A 15,940-nucleotide genomic window follows, 5' to 3' on the forward strand; every position below is an offset into this window, starting at 1 on the left:
ATAAATCCACCTTGAATTTCTTATGCTTGTTACTGCAGTATTGGTTCAACTGACAGATATATTAATCATTGAACAGACACATTCTAAGCAGAGGTTTTTTTTAATAAAAACAACAAAAGAATGAGGGTTAAAATTGAATTAAAATTTTACTTTTTAATGTTAAGATTTTGCACTGTAATATGCTTCATGCTCCTGTTAATTTAGCTGAGTAGTGTCAAAAAGAAAAACCCTATTTTATCCTATTGACAATTATGCCTCTTAATGATTAATATTTACAGTTGGACTTGATGCTTTCAGAGGTCTTTTCAATCTAAATAATACTAGCAAATGATTCTATAATAATACTTAGGTAAGTAATATGAAAAGTTACCTCTGCTACCATTTTTCTTTTTTTTCTTTATAAAACCTAAACTAATTGCATTCTCCTTAAAAATTATTTGCCATGGGTTCTTCAGCATGTTACTAGCAGAATGTGAAAAAAGTATTTCAGAATGCAATTTTCTGAATTTTTTTTTGTCTCAGGTACATTAAAATTTGTGCTAATTTAATACTGTGACTTTTGCCTGTGCATTTTTATAAAATGCAGAAATCCTGTTGAGGTAAAACACAACCTGGAGCGCAGTTTCCTTATCTGAGGACATTACAAGGCACTTCAAAATCAGCAGAATGCTGTTTCTATTAGACGTTACATCAGTGTAACTATATAGTGCCTGTGTATAATACTGGGAAAAAAAAAAGATGTCTGATCTTAAGATCAGACATTGATAATAGGATAAAGATGGCTTAAATAGCTTCAAGTCTTTGAGCCATAGGCTTAAATCTAGGCTGCTGAAAGGCATTGTAAGTTACAACAGCCTCCTCCTCTGAGTTATTCAGCCTTGAGAGACCGGTGCAGAATCATGCCTGTAAGGAAAGCAATGTGTTTCAATTCACCAAGACTTTTCCATTGTTTACAACATGCACAAGGAGAAATGTGTCATGCCCAGAATTAATTTCTCACATTATTTTGTAGGAATAAAATAACCCATTTAAGTAAATTAGACTACTCTTGATTTGCAACCAGGGAAAAGCTGGATCCAGAAGTGCTTGTTACAAAAGCAAGCAAGCTTGGTTATCTTTCAAAGATGTGTAGTTATGAATGTATCTATATAAATTTCTTGAGTTTTACGATGAGTATTTATTTCTAAATCACTATGCCAGTACATTGAAATTCCACAGTCTATGCTTCATGATTCAGAGGAAAAAAAAATATTGAATCAAACAAAAATTACAAACAATTCTGAAAATACTCCAGTAAATGTTCTTTTGCTGATAGAAAATCTTGTACTGGTTCAGATTTCATTAATTTAATTTAATACAGACCCAAAAATTATAACTATTTTTATAAGTACTTCTATAGGAAAATTGCTTTTTCTTGCTAGACTTGAATCCTGTTTCTAATAAGTCAGTGATGAAACTTCTATGATTTCACCCAAACCATGAGTTGGTTTCTCATGAGAATTTTCTACTTTGTAAAAAGTGGAAAAAAAAGCAGTCTTCTTATTTTTATGGCAGATAAGAGGAAACTACTTCTTTCTATTTTCATGTCCGAGGAATAGCTCTTCATTTTGTGCTTATTGTTATCTTTATATGAAAAAACACTTCCTTGAACTTTCTACCTAAAACCTCCTGATTTCTTGAGACTCTTTAAATTCCAAAGGTAATTTCATGAACTTAAAAGTCAGCAAAGAGCAAATTGTGTTTTTTCCCTCAAACTAAGTGACTGGACTTTTTTATTCACAATGACCTAAAAGTATACCTTGTAATGAAAACCTGCAAAAAACTCTTTTAGAGTTCAATCAGGAAAGTTCATTCTCAACAGCTCTATACAAAAATACTTGGCCAATATCATCTGTTTAACAGACATTAAAAAACTACTACCAGATTTTAGTTATTGGTAACTACTCTTCACCAGAAGTGAAGCCTGTGGAGATGCTTAAGGTATTATTATAGCACCTCACTTTTTAGTGTATATCTGTTTTCCTTGCTTCTTGCATTCTCAAGCTTTTAATGAGAGGCTTAAATCAGCATGAGAATTCAAAACCTGCATTGATAAAACAAAGGTCTTCTTTGAAACCAAAAGGTAATTTTGCTTATCAAAGATCCTGCACTTCAACACAGGGGAAAAAGATTGGCAGAGGTAAGTTGTCAATTTACCAGCACTGACTAAAAGCAAGCCAAGAATACTGTATAATTAATTGGTAAAACAGATCACAAGGGTTTAGGTTCCTGTACTGGTTAAGATTATCTATAACCTGCTATTTTTTACAATGTCAATCAATTTCATTTTTATTCTGAAATGATTGACTGAATCACCCAACTGTTATAAACAGTGTTGAATTTGTTACCTTTACAATTGCTTACAGGGGAGGAGTCAAAATGAAGATGGAAAAATCAAGGAGTGTAATGGTGTTTCTGCTATAATTAAGCTTAATGCAGGCAATATTGTTCATAATAAGCAACAGCCTGTTTAGAAACTTAGCAGATAGTCAAATATGGTCTGTAAAGTGTAAATTAAAAATGTTTTTATTTTTTCATGTGTGGAAGCTTGATTTGAATTTTTGCTCATTTTATCAGGGACAAAAGAATGCATGTTTTTCTTCCCCGCCAAAGAAAAAAAATGGTATGCTACTGAGAAAGAGATACCTTAAAGAGAGGAGTATCTATGGATGTAATATGGGAATGAAAGGACTTCCCCTGCTTGCAAAGGTACAGAGAAGTAATGTGCAAACTGGTTCAGGTAAGTCTAAAATTTACCTCTCTCTTTATGCTACCAAACCCTTCATAATTCACTACTGAGAAAGCTTCACCAAAAGGTAAATCAACATTTTATGAGTTATTATATACTTATTAAATAATGAATTTAACTATTTTTAATGCTATCTTCTTCACAACTTTTCTATTTAACTATGATGGGAATGGGAAGTAATAAAGCACAAGCAGAAACATTACAAACATTGTGGAGGCTGTGTCAGAGGGTGCCAATAATGCCAGTAATGTATACAGATCAGCAGGATACTTGCTGCATTCCAAAAGGTTTATACACAAGACTTGCCCTGTTATGACTATATCAAAAGATTTATGTAGTGTAATTTCTCAAGTGTGGTTTTGATTACTGGCTTTCTGATATGAAATTGTGTAAGTTACTAGTTCACTAGTATTTTATTTCTTCTTCTCCAAGAAGTAGAACTGATATAAATAAGTGCATGATTGCATATATCTCAGTATAAAGGGAAAAAATAACCAAGCCAAGAGCATTCTATCAGTTAAAAAAACTATGTTCCGACCAGACTTCAGCTTCCAACAGCAACAGTTTTCACACATATAGAAATCAGTATTTATTAAGAATGCAGCATCTCATTTCTGCTCTGACCAGAACTCAGTACAGAGTAGGCAAAAAAAAAAAAATTAATTTTTTTTGCTGCTTGGACTTCTGTTTCTATGGCTTATCTGTGTGTAAAAGAGAGCATTGATAACTCTCCCAAGCTAGCAAACAGGAAACAATTTTTATTCTCTTTATTGCTCTTAGTACAGTAGGTTGGTGGCTCCTGGAAAGAGCAGAGTCCTCAAAAACATTGTAGAAGATCTATGAAGAGGACCCTCCCCTCTTGCTGCTCCCAGGGAAGAAAAACACTCAGCTTAGATGGAGAAACAAAAGGGTGACATATTTTCAGACAACTCCTATGAATATTGTTTCATAAAGACATGTTCTGGAGATTGGCTAGTAATGAGGAAATTATTTCCTTCAATGTCTATCAATTATCAAATAATAGACCTTTGCACATACATGTGCATAGACCTATGCACAATATGACTTTGACTTGTGATGTTGGTAAGATTAAGTACCTAAGACACATTTTGCTGGTCTTTACAGCAGTTTGACTAACCTTCCTACTGCTATTGTTCTGCCTTACGTCCTGTCCTTCAGGTGATTCCTACTAGCAGTCAGTGCAAAGAATGAGTCTGTCAGGAAAAAGGAAATGAGCTGATGAATTCATTTACATGTTATATGTGTGCTAAGTTTGGACATATAGCAAAGTGTAAATGACTGTCTTATACTCACAAATATTTTTTTGTTTCTGTGAATACTTTAATATGTTTCTTCTGAAATAGATGCATTATATCTGTTGAGAAGGAAAGATTTGAGAGTGTGTTATGAAGTGTTTATAGCATACATAATAATAGCATTGCAATAATATATATTGATTTAATTATTTATTGATTCATTTCAAAAACTGGCATATTTTACTAGAAGCATTTTACTTTCACTGTTCTTTTATGCAAGGCAAACTTTACGATACATATTTAACTAATTACTTTTGCTGACACTGAGACAATTAGAAAGTGAAAAGCTAAAGACCCTGGGATTTTTTTCCCCTTCTTAAAACATCTGTTTTGACACATTTTTCTTTCTTTCTTTTCTTTTTTTTTTTTTTTAAGTTTTGGGATTGTTTTGGTTTAGATCCCATGCAGAATGAAAACAAATGCCATACACTGAGAGTTTTCATGCGCTGAATCGTTATTCTCCAGACAATTACAGCTATGGTGTGAGTATGCCATGTGTAAATAAATCACAAAGGCAATGAGATATTACTTCAAATACCTTCACCTATGACATAGCTAAATAAAAAGTGAAAAAACACACATTGTAAAAATTAAGAAACTGGATGAGGAGACCTACATTTGACATGAAAAGGAGAAAGATACAAACAACTCCCAAACTCCAGGTGCAAGGAATCAAACCAATGTTGTCTTGCATTCCAGTCACATCTTTTATTGCACATAAAATATAAAAGACCTGTCTCCCTAGCACTTTGCAACAAGTGCCTGCTCATTACTTATTCCTCTGGTATTCAATGGAGGGCGATAACGATCATGATGATCTAACTTGGTTTTACATGTGGGATTATCTACTCTTTCAGCCTAGGCCTAGACACTGGGTTCAGAATATGCAGTAGCATTGGCAGTGTTTTGTTCTGCACAAAGGGATTTTTGAGGTAACACAAGACAGTGCTCTGGCTGTTTCTTTGCATGGCAGAAAAACATTCGCTGGGGTACAAATGGGGGCTGGTGCTCAGGGTTTTATTTCAGTCTCTGAGGCTGGCAGAGGCAACAAGGCTATGGCCCCTGAAGTTCCATCCGCTGCCTCTGTTGCCTGAGAGAAAGCCAGGCTTGGTACTATTTGTGCAAAGTGCATAGACCAGCTACAGACACAATTGTCATTTGAATTGCCATGGGCTGTCATAGGCACTTCCAGCGTCATTTCCCACCTTGGCTACCATTTAAGAAGTGTGTGGGCCTTTGATATGTCTTCAGTGATGTCATTCAACAACAATTTTAAGGCTGCAGCTTCTGGCCATTAACCATTCAGAAGGCACTGCTCTGTAATATTAAGAGAATCAGTTAGTTGTCCATAATGTATGAAAATTTTTTTCATGACAGAAAATTGAAAAGTATTTGAAAAGTCAATTCAAAGTCATGACTCCTTTGGGTTTTTTTTTCTATTTCAGTATCAAAGTTTCTTCAAAAGTTGGAGCAAAGAAGCATTGGGAGTTGGACTTGATAATCATTATGGAACCCTTCCAGCTGGAGATAGTCTATGATTCTATGAAGTATCTACATGTTAATAGGGTTAACACAAGATACTCCTTTTTTTTTTTTTTTTTTCTTTTTTTTGTTCCCTTTATTTTGATGAAGTTTAGCTGCAGCCTGGTCATATAACCTGTGGTCACAAAAACACTGAAGTGCAGAAATTCACATCAAAGAACTTGGTGCCAATATTGATCAATTTTGGTGAGTCAGGTTTCTTCTGGATGAGTTTCGTGTAAAAAAAGACATCAAATGCCTTCTGTGCCCTCACTGCTTTCTTATTTTTAATTTTTTTTCTCCTCCAAGGCTCAAATAGTACAGATTATCACAAAATAGGTATAAATTACTTTCAAGTGGCAAAATGTTGGGGTGGTCACATAACCCTGAAACACTTTATCTAGCTTAGACCCTGTATAGACCATTGAAAGATACGCTTTTTCTTGTTGTAACTGTTAAAACAAACGAAGAATTAAAAGTTAAAGGAATATGCAAATAAAGAAACAAAGATTTGGGTGAACAAGAGAAATTAGCCCAGTTTGTATTTTAGCTCACTGCTTTGGTAAGAGTAAAGGAGTTCTAAGAGAGGCGTAATTATAATTTATGTACTCTTCCAGGAGTTTTTGGGTAAGTTTTTTGAAAGTCTTATATAGATATTTAAAAAACTTGAGGTCTAATCCAAACCAGGGGCTTGGAAGCTGGCATTTGAAATGCCTGAAGCCATCAGCAGCATCAGTGCCCAATCAACACAGGCTCTCATCTAAGTCTCTGTATTTTTCTATTATGAAAGAGATTGTTTATTTTCTGTATGCAGTAACTTTTTATTTTGGCATACACAATCAAACTGAGACTTTAATTTCAACATAAAGGACTCAGTAAATTTGTCTGGATCCTGTTGCACTGTAAATGAAAAACAATAGAGCCACATTTTAATATTTATTTATGAAAGCATTCTATGGCCCACGATAAACTCAAAGCTCTAGTTGGTGCTAAAGAATCTCAGTAGAAATAAAGGAAGTAAAAATTCCAGAGTCACATTTCAAAGTACTTTACAGAATAATTATATAAGTAATACCTTGTCTGACAGTATTCCTAAAAGAATTGTATCATACAATAAATTGCATGACCAAAATGAAAAAATCTACTGAGGAAATTAAATTTTTGACCATTGAAACCCTAAAGCCTATCTGCTTCAAATTAGACACAATAAAATCTATTTTACTTACTAAATCCTTTCATAAAAGGCTTAATAGGTATAAAGACTTTAGGGTGCAACCAACGCTAATTATTAACCATAACTGGCATATAGTTAAATAAGGAAGCATTTTCAATGCAAAATTGCTGGCACACTGTTTTATCACTGTAACAAATGCATTTCAGAAACCCTTGCAGGTTTGTGAAGAGGTTTTGGTTTGTCTCTTTTCTCTTTTCCAGCGTACAAGAACGGTGGTGTTATTCCATAAAAAATAAAGTTTGCCTTCTAGACTCACAGAGATGATCTGCCTTTGCCTATGAGGGACTCATTTCCAAGTTTATTTTTTTCTCTCTGGTAACACAGAACATATGGAAAAAATAAAGGTTGTTCAGAAGTTCAATCATTTCCCCTAAACTCCATACTTCTGTACTCACATTGGCAGAGGTATATTTTAGAGGACAGGGTAAGGAAGAGATGGAAACATTACAGCGGTTCCACAGAACATCTGCAAGAATTTTTGCAACAGAACTGTCAAAATATACAAACTAAACATTATGGAGAAGATTCATGAAACTTAATCATAATTTAGAACTTCAACTCGATGAAGTCAAAGGACCTCCATAAATGTTGAAAATAATGAAGTAAAACAGGAAATTTTACTGGAGATTGTTGTTTAGCTGGTGGCAGTCAATGGGCTCAGTTGCAGTATCATCTGCTTTTTCTTTTAAGGTCCATCATAACAGATTGACAGGTGGGGTCTCTTTAGTATCTTTTAAAGCAAAGCTCAGGAGCAAAAAGTGTTAAGTGGTTTCTGTAACATGAAAGAAAGAAAAGGTACTGTATCATACGTGAACCACACCTTGGATTTATAATTAAGTTGTGCATTTGTTACCAAAACTAAAACCAATCCCTTTTAAAAATAAAGGACACTATCCAGAAGATATTGTTTGTTTGCCCTATGCAGTATGAGAAATTGCATGGTCTGAAGGTAAAGAATAAAGGACTTAAAATTTCTACCTCCCAGTGAATTTCAGAGCAGGGCTTCATAATACCTTTGTCTAATTGTGAATAAAACATTCTGAAAAAACAAAGTAAAAGCAGAAAAGTCAATAAAATTCATGCATAAAACATCAAATATTCTTAATTTATACATGTTGTAAAAATCATAGTCAATTATATATAACTCAAAGTAACTTTGTGCTTTTCCATGCTTCTTTAAAATTAAATTAATTCATAATATCAAAATATTTTTGGTAATAAAAAAATCCCTATCAGTTGAGAATTTTTTTAAGAAATAATTATATACTTCTGAGGATTATATTTTCAATATCCAATAACTGTCGGCTGTATAAATTGGCTGCATTGACTTTCCTTGAATTATAATCTTGACAGCAGGAAATGTAAAATTTCAACCAAAAATAAGCAAGTTATCTCAGTAGAGTCGGACATTATTATTAAACTCTTTCTCCTTTCAAGTCACTATGCAGGTTCTAGGAACTAATGAGGGTACTAGACAGTGCACAGTCTATCATCAGTAACCAGATTTTATTTAATAGCTTCATTCCAGTTGGCTAAGTGGGGGACAGATGGCAGGTGATATGTAATTTTGTGCAGTATTATAAAAGCTAGTCACTTAACATAGGATTTCAAAAATCTCTTCTATTTGGAAAACAAAAGAATTGCATATTATCCAAAGGAACTGCTGCCATTATACAGAAATTAACAGGACATTTTCTTTTTCTCCAGGGCATTGCTTTACTCTTCACTAATCCAAATAGAATGTGTGTGGCATAAAGCCATAAATATAATCTCTTGGGTGTGACCTTGAAGAAGTAACTCAGTTAAATCAATTTGGTATTTATTCAGCCCTGACATTCTTGTAGCATCATTTGTTATGTGAGCCTTTCCGACTTCTCAGCCAACTTAATCCATTTCATTCTAATCCTTTTCTCCTGTCCTTATTTCCATACATCTTCATTACCAGCACTCCAGTTCAAGCTGCTGCTGAAGGGTTAAGATATTTATTAAATGTAAACTCAAACAAATGTTAACATGGAGCAGCTACTGAAAGTACAGAGATAAAAGGCCATTTGTTGGCTTAATTAAAATTAATCAGAAATAATGGACTGTCTTGGGGAGGAATAATATCAACACATAATACTAATCTCACAAGCTCAACTTAAAAAATAATATGAGACTCCTGACTCATTGCTATAATATAACATTTAGGAATAGAGGAAGGTTAGAAGAGATCAGAATAAGTTCTCTTCATGATAAAATTCATAACTTTTTGATTCAAAGTCCTATTGTAATGTTTTAAAACAATTAATTATTAGGAGTTTCCTTCTGACATTGATAACAGCTAGGCTTTTGTAATGTGATCTTAATAGGCTATTAATACCAGGACAAGATTAAGGGATTTGTTCTATCCTTCAGTAGTGCATGTAGCTGCTTCTAAGATGAATGGAAAGTATCTATTTGTATTGATCACTGCAGGAGATGTTCTATGAGGTTCATGCAATCTTTCCATACACCATTTGGGAAAAACTAGCTGCCTAAGAAAGACTGACTGGCAATATTTAGCTGGCCAAACCCTTTGTCAGCTCTTTCTCATAAATAACTGGTTTTCATTTTGTGACTGTTCTGGAATTTAATGTGCCTTTCCCACTTTCTTTTCTACCTCTATTTTCAAATAGCTATATTAAAAGAAATGAGGAAGACAGCCCAAAGCAAACCATGTGTTAGCTAGAATATTTCAGCCCTAGTCTGTTTCGCCTTTGTTGAAACATTGAGTCTCATGTACTGAGTGCAGCATAGATGCTTTGAGAGATTGTTAGCTAGAAAAGTAGAGTTGCACTTCTTGCAAAACACATTCAGTTCTTAGGATTTTTGCATCAGTGTAATTCAGAAAATGAATCTTAAGTAACTAGATTGCATTTGCATCATTATATGGCTGTACAAACACCTCATTTCAGAATTAAAATAGTCCTAGTTCATTTTACCTTACTTTGCCTGGGAAGTTGATTATGTTAAATAAGATTGAGATCCCTTTAATGTATAGGGAAAGTATTCACATAATTGTTTATGTGGTTTAATTAATGTAATATAAATCCATATATTTAAACCATTTAATTAATTTCCTTCAGTCCTTATGACCTTTCTCCTTCTTCCAAGACTGTTCTTTTAATGTTGCGTCTCTTGTACGCCTTTAGGATTGGGCAGAACTCACTGCATTTCTGACAGGCTATTTTGCAAACTATCTCTTCCTGTTTTCTCTTTTGTACCATGAAACAGGTAACTGATATAAGAACAAGATCTCTGTTCCTGCTGGATTATTTTTTTCTTTTAGGAAGCTTTACTCTCACTAGGGCATTTATAAAGAACTGTTACAGCCCTTAGGGTATTGCAGGCTGTCAGAGAGTGTTGTGTTTTTTTAATTTAAGATTTTGAACCTATTTAAGATTGTCCAAAAGAAAGTTCATTGCTGATATTATACCTTTGTAATTGATGTTGCATTTGCTGACAGCAATCATGCTAATTTGGGTATACTGTGCTTTCGTCATAAACAAAAGCTGTATAAAACACATATGTATGAAACATATAGACATAAAAACATGGACATACAGGCCAGTACATGGCCTCTTTAACACAGAACACAGGCAGGAATCTCCCATACCATCCTGTTCACCCACAATATCATAGGCATTAAAGTTGGATGAGCTGTTTGTTAGCACTGTATCTAGTAGCAGGCTGTTACTCTAATGGACAGAGACCTCATCCTGTCTACAGATATTGATGAATAGATAATGTGTTTTTATGTTGGTCTTTGAATACTATACATCTTTTTAACCCAGGATCATTCATAAAGAATCATCCTTGATTAACCTACGTTTCACTGCACTAAGCCAGAATCATAAACTTCCCTGAGATCATGATTGCAATGGCCATTCTAAGCTTCTCTAAATTTTTATAAAAATTATATTTTTGATTGGATACTTCAAAAAATTTTTGTCTACTTTGTCTCTGCTTATACACAGCATCTGGCTAGCTCTAGGATCACAGATTTTTTCAGATTTTGAGAGACATAAACCTCTTCATAAAAGAAGCTGAATCTAATTTTATCTTGAATTTATTAAGTTTGTGATGGCTTGGTGCTCAATCCGGACAAAAGCATAAAAGAAATTAGAAACTTCTTTAAATTGCTAACTGCAAAGTTATTGGTTACAGTCTCACCCTATATATTTTCTAAATTCAATTCAGGCATGGAACTATCTCCAAACATTTGTATTGAGGTGCAAGATGTAATACATAAAGTCAGGCTAACAATGAAAAAAGGAAACTAATTAGTTAAATCCCTTTTTCCTATATATATTTTTGGTTACTGATAAGTGAGTATAAATGAAAATAATTCTCATTAAACACATTTCAAAAGTAGTTATGTAATTAAAAACCTTCTATCTTAAAAACAAAAACGAAAACAGTGGTAAGTTTACATTACTGTCTCATATTGAGAATAGACACTTGCAATGTCTTTTTATTCTTATTTTAAAGAAGCACTGCAAAAGATTAGTGGTCTAAAATTCTACGTAATATAATGAAAGCCTTACTTAAACCTTTCACGTCCTTACAATTAATATTTATATGAATATTATTTCTATTTCTTATATTAATTATACTAATCATATTGATATTATTCATAAGCAATATTTGCTGGAGAATAATTCTGCTGCTTTTTCTTGGGACAAAAGTAAAGCAAATAAAATAAATAGATAATATACAAAAGTCAGTGTATGTTTATACATTGCACTTCAATGGCACACTGATAAAGATTAACTTATCCTCCATAAGAAACGCAGTGTAAAAAAGTGCATAGCGCACTTTGGGAGAATGTAAAATTTTATAAAGAACATAAGATAAAGAAAACATGAGAAAGTCAAGTATTTGGTGAGCTGTCACAAATACACTGAGACTAATATGGAAACATTAATATACCAAAAAATAAGCAAGACTCGTGATTATAAAACTAACTAACTAAAAAATCCCGATTACATGTCAAAGGTGGCGATACCTAAGACAGGTACTGAATGAAAATCTGAATCTTTCAGCTGCAGAAGTTGAACAGTGTAGAAAGAAATATATGTCCAGAGCTGAATATCCTAGGATGCCATTGGAGTCTAATATCTCTTGCATTGCCTAACAGTAATGTTATGAAATTAGGATCATTTATTCTTACTCAGTCTTAGTTTTGAACAGTTCTGCTGTCCACTAATAAGAAAATCTTTCTTTCCCCTCTGAAACACAACACACTCATTATCCTTGTGTACACTTTCTTAAAATTCTTGTTCTTAAATAGGGATTGCCAAACTCTGCATATATCTTAAAAGTATTTATAAAGCAAACCTTTTAATTTTACTGTTTGTAGTGTGTTCCAAACTCCACATCTTCAGAAAAGTTTTGGGGTTTGTTTGGGTTTTTTTTCGGAGATCAGTAAAACTTTCTAATTTGTTGTATATCCTAGGTATGATACCTAATTGTTTCTGCAGGAAAAGCAGTTTTCTCTAAAAGGATAGTACTTTTGTATTGGAACTTTCATAATAAGAATATTTCAATGCCTCAGAACTACAATGTTATATATGTATGTGTACATTTTTGTGTGTGTCGCTGGCCTTCTTGCTAAAGTGCCAGCTTCTTGCTTGGTCAGCTTTTGTTGGAATATGTGAGAGAGAAGAGATGCATGAAATAGTATGATGTATAGGATAATAAAGTGGTATAGAATTTCAGCACCTTTGAGAGCCGCAAACCTACCACAATCTTGCACCTGGAGAAGTTGTCTCAGGAGATCCATTTAATGAAAATGCACTGTAATTGTGAGAACAGGAATTGCTCAGCAAAGCTTTATTGCATCTTTTGGGCTGTCTCTGATTTTAGCTGGAAGATTGCACATGGGACTCTCTATGCATCTTTCAGAAAGCAAACAGCAAAGTGAAACCAAGGAAAACAGGAGAATGATCTCCAGTAACATAATTTGCAAGTCCAGATAGAATCCATCTAAATTGATGGGGTTTATATTTGAAACATTGTTGTGAAGAGCAAGGGCATCTGTTCATACACAAAACAGTCAAGTATTACACAACAGGAAAACGTGATTAATGCTGTGTTTCACTCCTTCTATTACGGTCCCATTTCTCCCACTGCCATTAATCTGTTTCTAATTTTTCACCCTTCTTTTCCTTTCTTGGGCCTTATACAACCTTGTCAATTTATTTTAAATTATTATTTAATTTTTAACATTATTGCTTTTTTAGCATCTAAGTTGTTTTAGAAAATTTGACAGAATAAGAAAGGAGTGGAGTAAAGCAAGACTGGAATGGGAAGCAGAGCTGAATTTTGAACAGAAGCTGCCCAAGACTTTACATGGCATCTTCTTCTCTGCCATATGTTCCACATGCTAAGTTTAGCAGAAGTGAACCCAATAGTACTGCAGCTAACTGACTTTAAGAAAAAGTTACAGTTTGTGGAAAATGCAGTGTGGTACAACAGAAATTTCAGGGAAGATCAGCATATACATGTATTCTAAAATAACTTGCTATTCAAATAGTGGAGAAGCAAAAGACATTGTCCCAGAAAATGGACATATTCTCTGTCTCCAGCTGGATGTAGATAAAAGTATGATGGAGATTAATATCTGACTTGAAGCATCCGCGTTATTCTGGGTAGAAAAAAGTCCTCTGCAAAACTGTAATTAAATTTTTAATATCTATACTGGATGTACAAAATGTACCTTGGAGAAGAGATAAGGTACTTTCAAAATTTCTTTATTATACTGTTAACATTTTTAGCTAACAAATCTGTGAATGAATATGTCTACTCTTTAAAAATTAGATGAAACTTGTGGAAAAGCTCAAGAATTTGTGGAAGTCTCAAGAAATAGGCCTTTGCTATATATTGGAAAAATGAAGTAACACCTTCATCTAAATGTTACATTCCTGCTCACATTTTTGGATGTGCCACAAAGTATTGTTATGGAATTTGAGGTGTATTTTAGGAAAAACAGAAGCAAACTTGTACTAGTGGTTTCTAACAACTTTTCAGTGAAGACATAGCAAGGAAAATGTTGGTATCTTCAATATTAGGAAAAAGTAATAAACAAAGGAATAAGGTAATTAGAGATTACATTGTAATCACAATACTGAGCTTTTAGGGGGTTTTGAGGTGTTTTGTTGGGTTTTTGTTTGTTTATTGTTTGGTTTGTTTTGGGGTTTTTTGTTTTTTTTTTTTTTTTTTTTTTTTTTTTTTTGGTGGGTTGTTTTTTTGTGTTTTTTGGTTTGTTCATTTGGATTTTTTTTAGCTGTTTAATGTACATATTAGCTTACAGGCATCTTTCTGTTTTGAAGCATAAAAACCTATCTCCCCAGAAATTCATGTTCTTGAGGAAGGGCAAAAATATAAATTCTAGATAGGTGTATCTCATGCAGACAAGGTCTTCTAGTAGTCTATCCAAGCTCTTAATCAAAATATGGAAAGTCTCATGTTTCCATCCAGAATACAAAGCAGACAGACCGGTGCAGATTCACTGCTATGTCAAGAATGAGCAGGTACCAGTAAAAACTATTACAGTTATTTGAATATAACATAGATGAGATTATCTTCTACTGACTTCCCTAGTTTTTATTACAAAATTATGTTTTATATAATCTGTGCTTTCCCTTTTCCACTCTCTTTTAAAAACCTTAAACAGTTCTTTCATATATGCATAAATTTGGTTTTCTCTGTTGACACTACCCAGTTTATCCACTAACTGGGTAAATGGCATGACATAATTTTGAATAAGGGAAATAATCAAGCAGATAAAAAATCTGCTGCTTAAGATGATTTTTTTTTTTTTTTACTTCTTACTAAATTATTTGTGACCTTCAGAACTGTTCAGTAATGACTACAGGAAGTCAATAGTTCATGTAACGAAGTTAATTCCAAATTAATATAAACCTTCTAAAAAAAGTTTGAGTTGATACACAAATTAATTTGTGAGGCATTCAAATTATGAATGCTTATTAGACTATAATATTTCTAATTAACAACACACCAGCTGCTAAAATTAATTTTAAACATTCATGTGATTTTTTAAAGGTGTGTATTATCATTTTATGTTAAAGATAGAACTAGTGTAATGAATGCAAAAGAAAATGAAAAAAGTTGTTTTTTATTTCAGCTACATCATGAAAAAAATAAAATTTAAATTTAAATTACTCTCACAAAAATATAAGTTCATATATATTATAATGTATTATATTATTTCTAGACACGAGTGGCAAAGACTGAACAGGAAATGTTCACAAAAACTCAGAAATTAAGATTCTTTCAAAAATCAAACCGAAACATTTTCACAATTTTCCCTGAATTTTCTTCCTTTTCCTTCTTTCTCTGTTGTCTCTCTACATTTTATTTTGTGTGAAAACTTTTTGTTTCAGCTCAGAATGGCACTGCCACACTGTTTTACAAATAATTTGCCTAAGTGTTCATACTGGGAGTTTTGCAATGGGCTGTAAGACTGAATTTGGAGAAGCAGTGGAGGAGGAGAAGGGAAGAGAGATGCAGCCCTCCTGCTGCCCCTGTAGCACAGGATGAGATATGCATTCCATGAATTCCACTACACCAACCCTGCTCTATGAGGATGTGGCTACACCTTACTTTGGGTCTACAGCAAAATTCCCACTGATTTTAATTGTAGTATGATAAAAACTACTGTGAGAGTACAAGATATGTCATTATGTCTCTGAAAACTGATAATGTGAGATTCTGAGTTTTGTTTTTGAAGTACACAGGTGAAGTTAGTGCCAAGAATGTCCAGCCCACGTTACAGCTTTTTCATCCTTGTGTTTCCTTTCACACGTATGTTGAGAATGCTGACATTTTAGAATGGACAAGATGAAGAGGGGAGTGTGTGACACCTTAATGTCACAAATCAATAGACTCCTTGAGAACCTGTAAAACTTTAAAAACATAAAAAGCCTCAGTACTACTGCTTCAGCATGTCTGATTTACTGTGATAACACTCATTTTCACCCTCAAGAGCAGAGGTTCATAGTCAAACAGCAGAGAGTTCCTACTGATCTTTCTATT

This window comes from Zonotrichia leucophrys, chromosome 5, assembly GCF_028769735.1.
Source record: "Zonotrichia leucophrys gambelii isolate GWCS_2022_RI chromosome 5, RI_Zleu_2.0, whole genome shotgun sequence".
Taxonomy (NCBI): Eukaryota; Metazoa; Chordata; class Aves; order Passeriformes; family Passerellidae; genus Zonotrichia; species Zonotrichia leucophrys.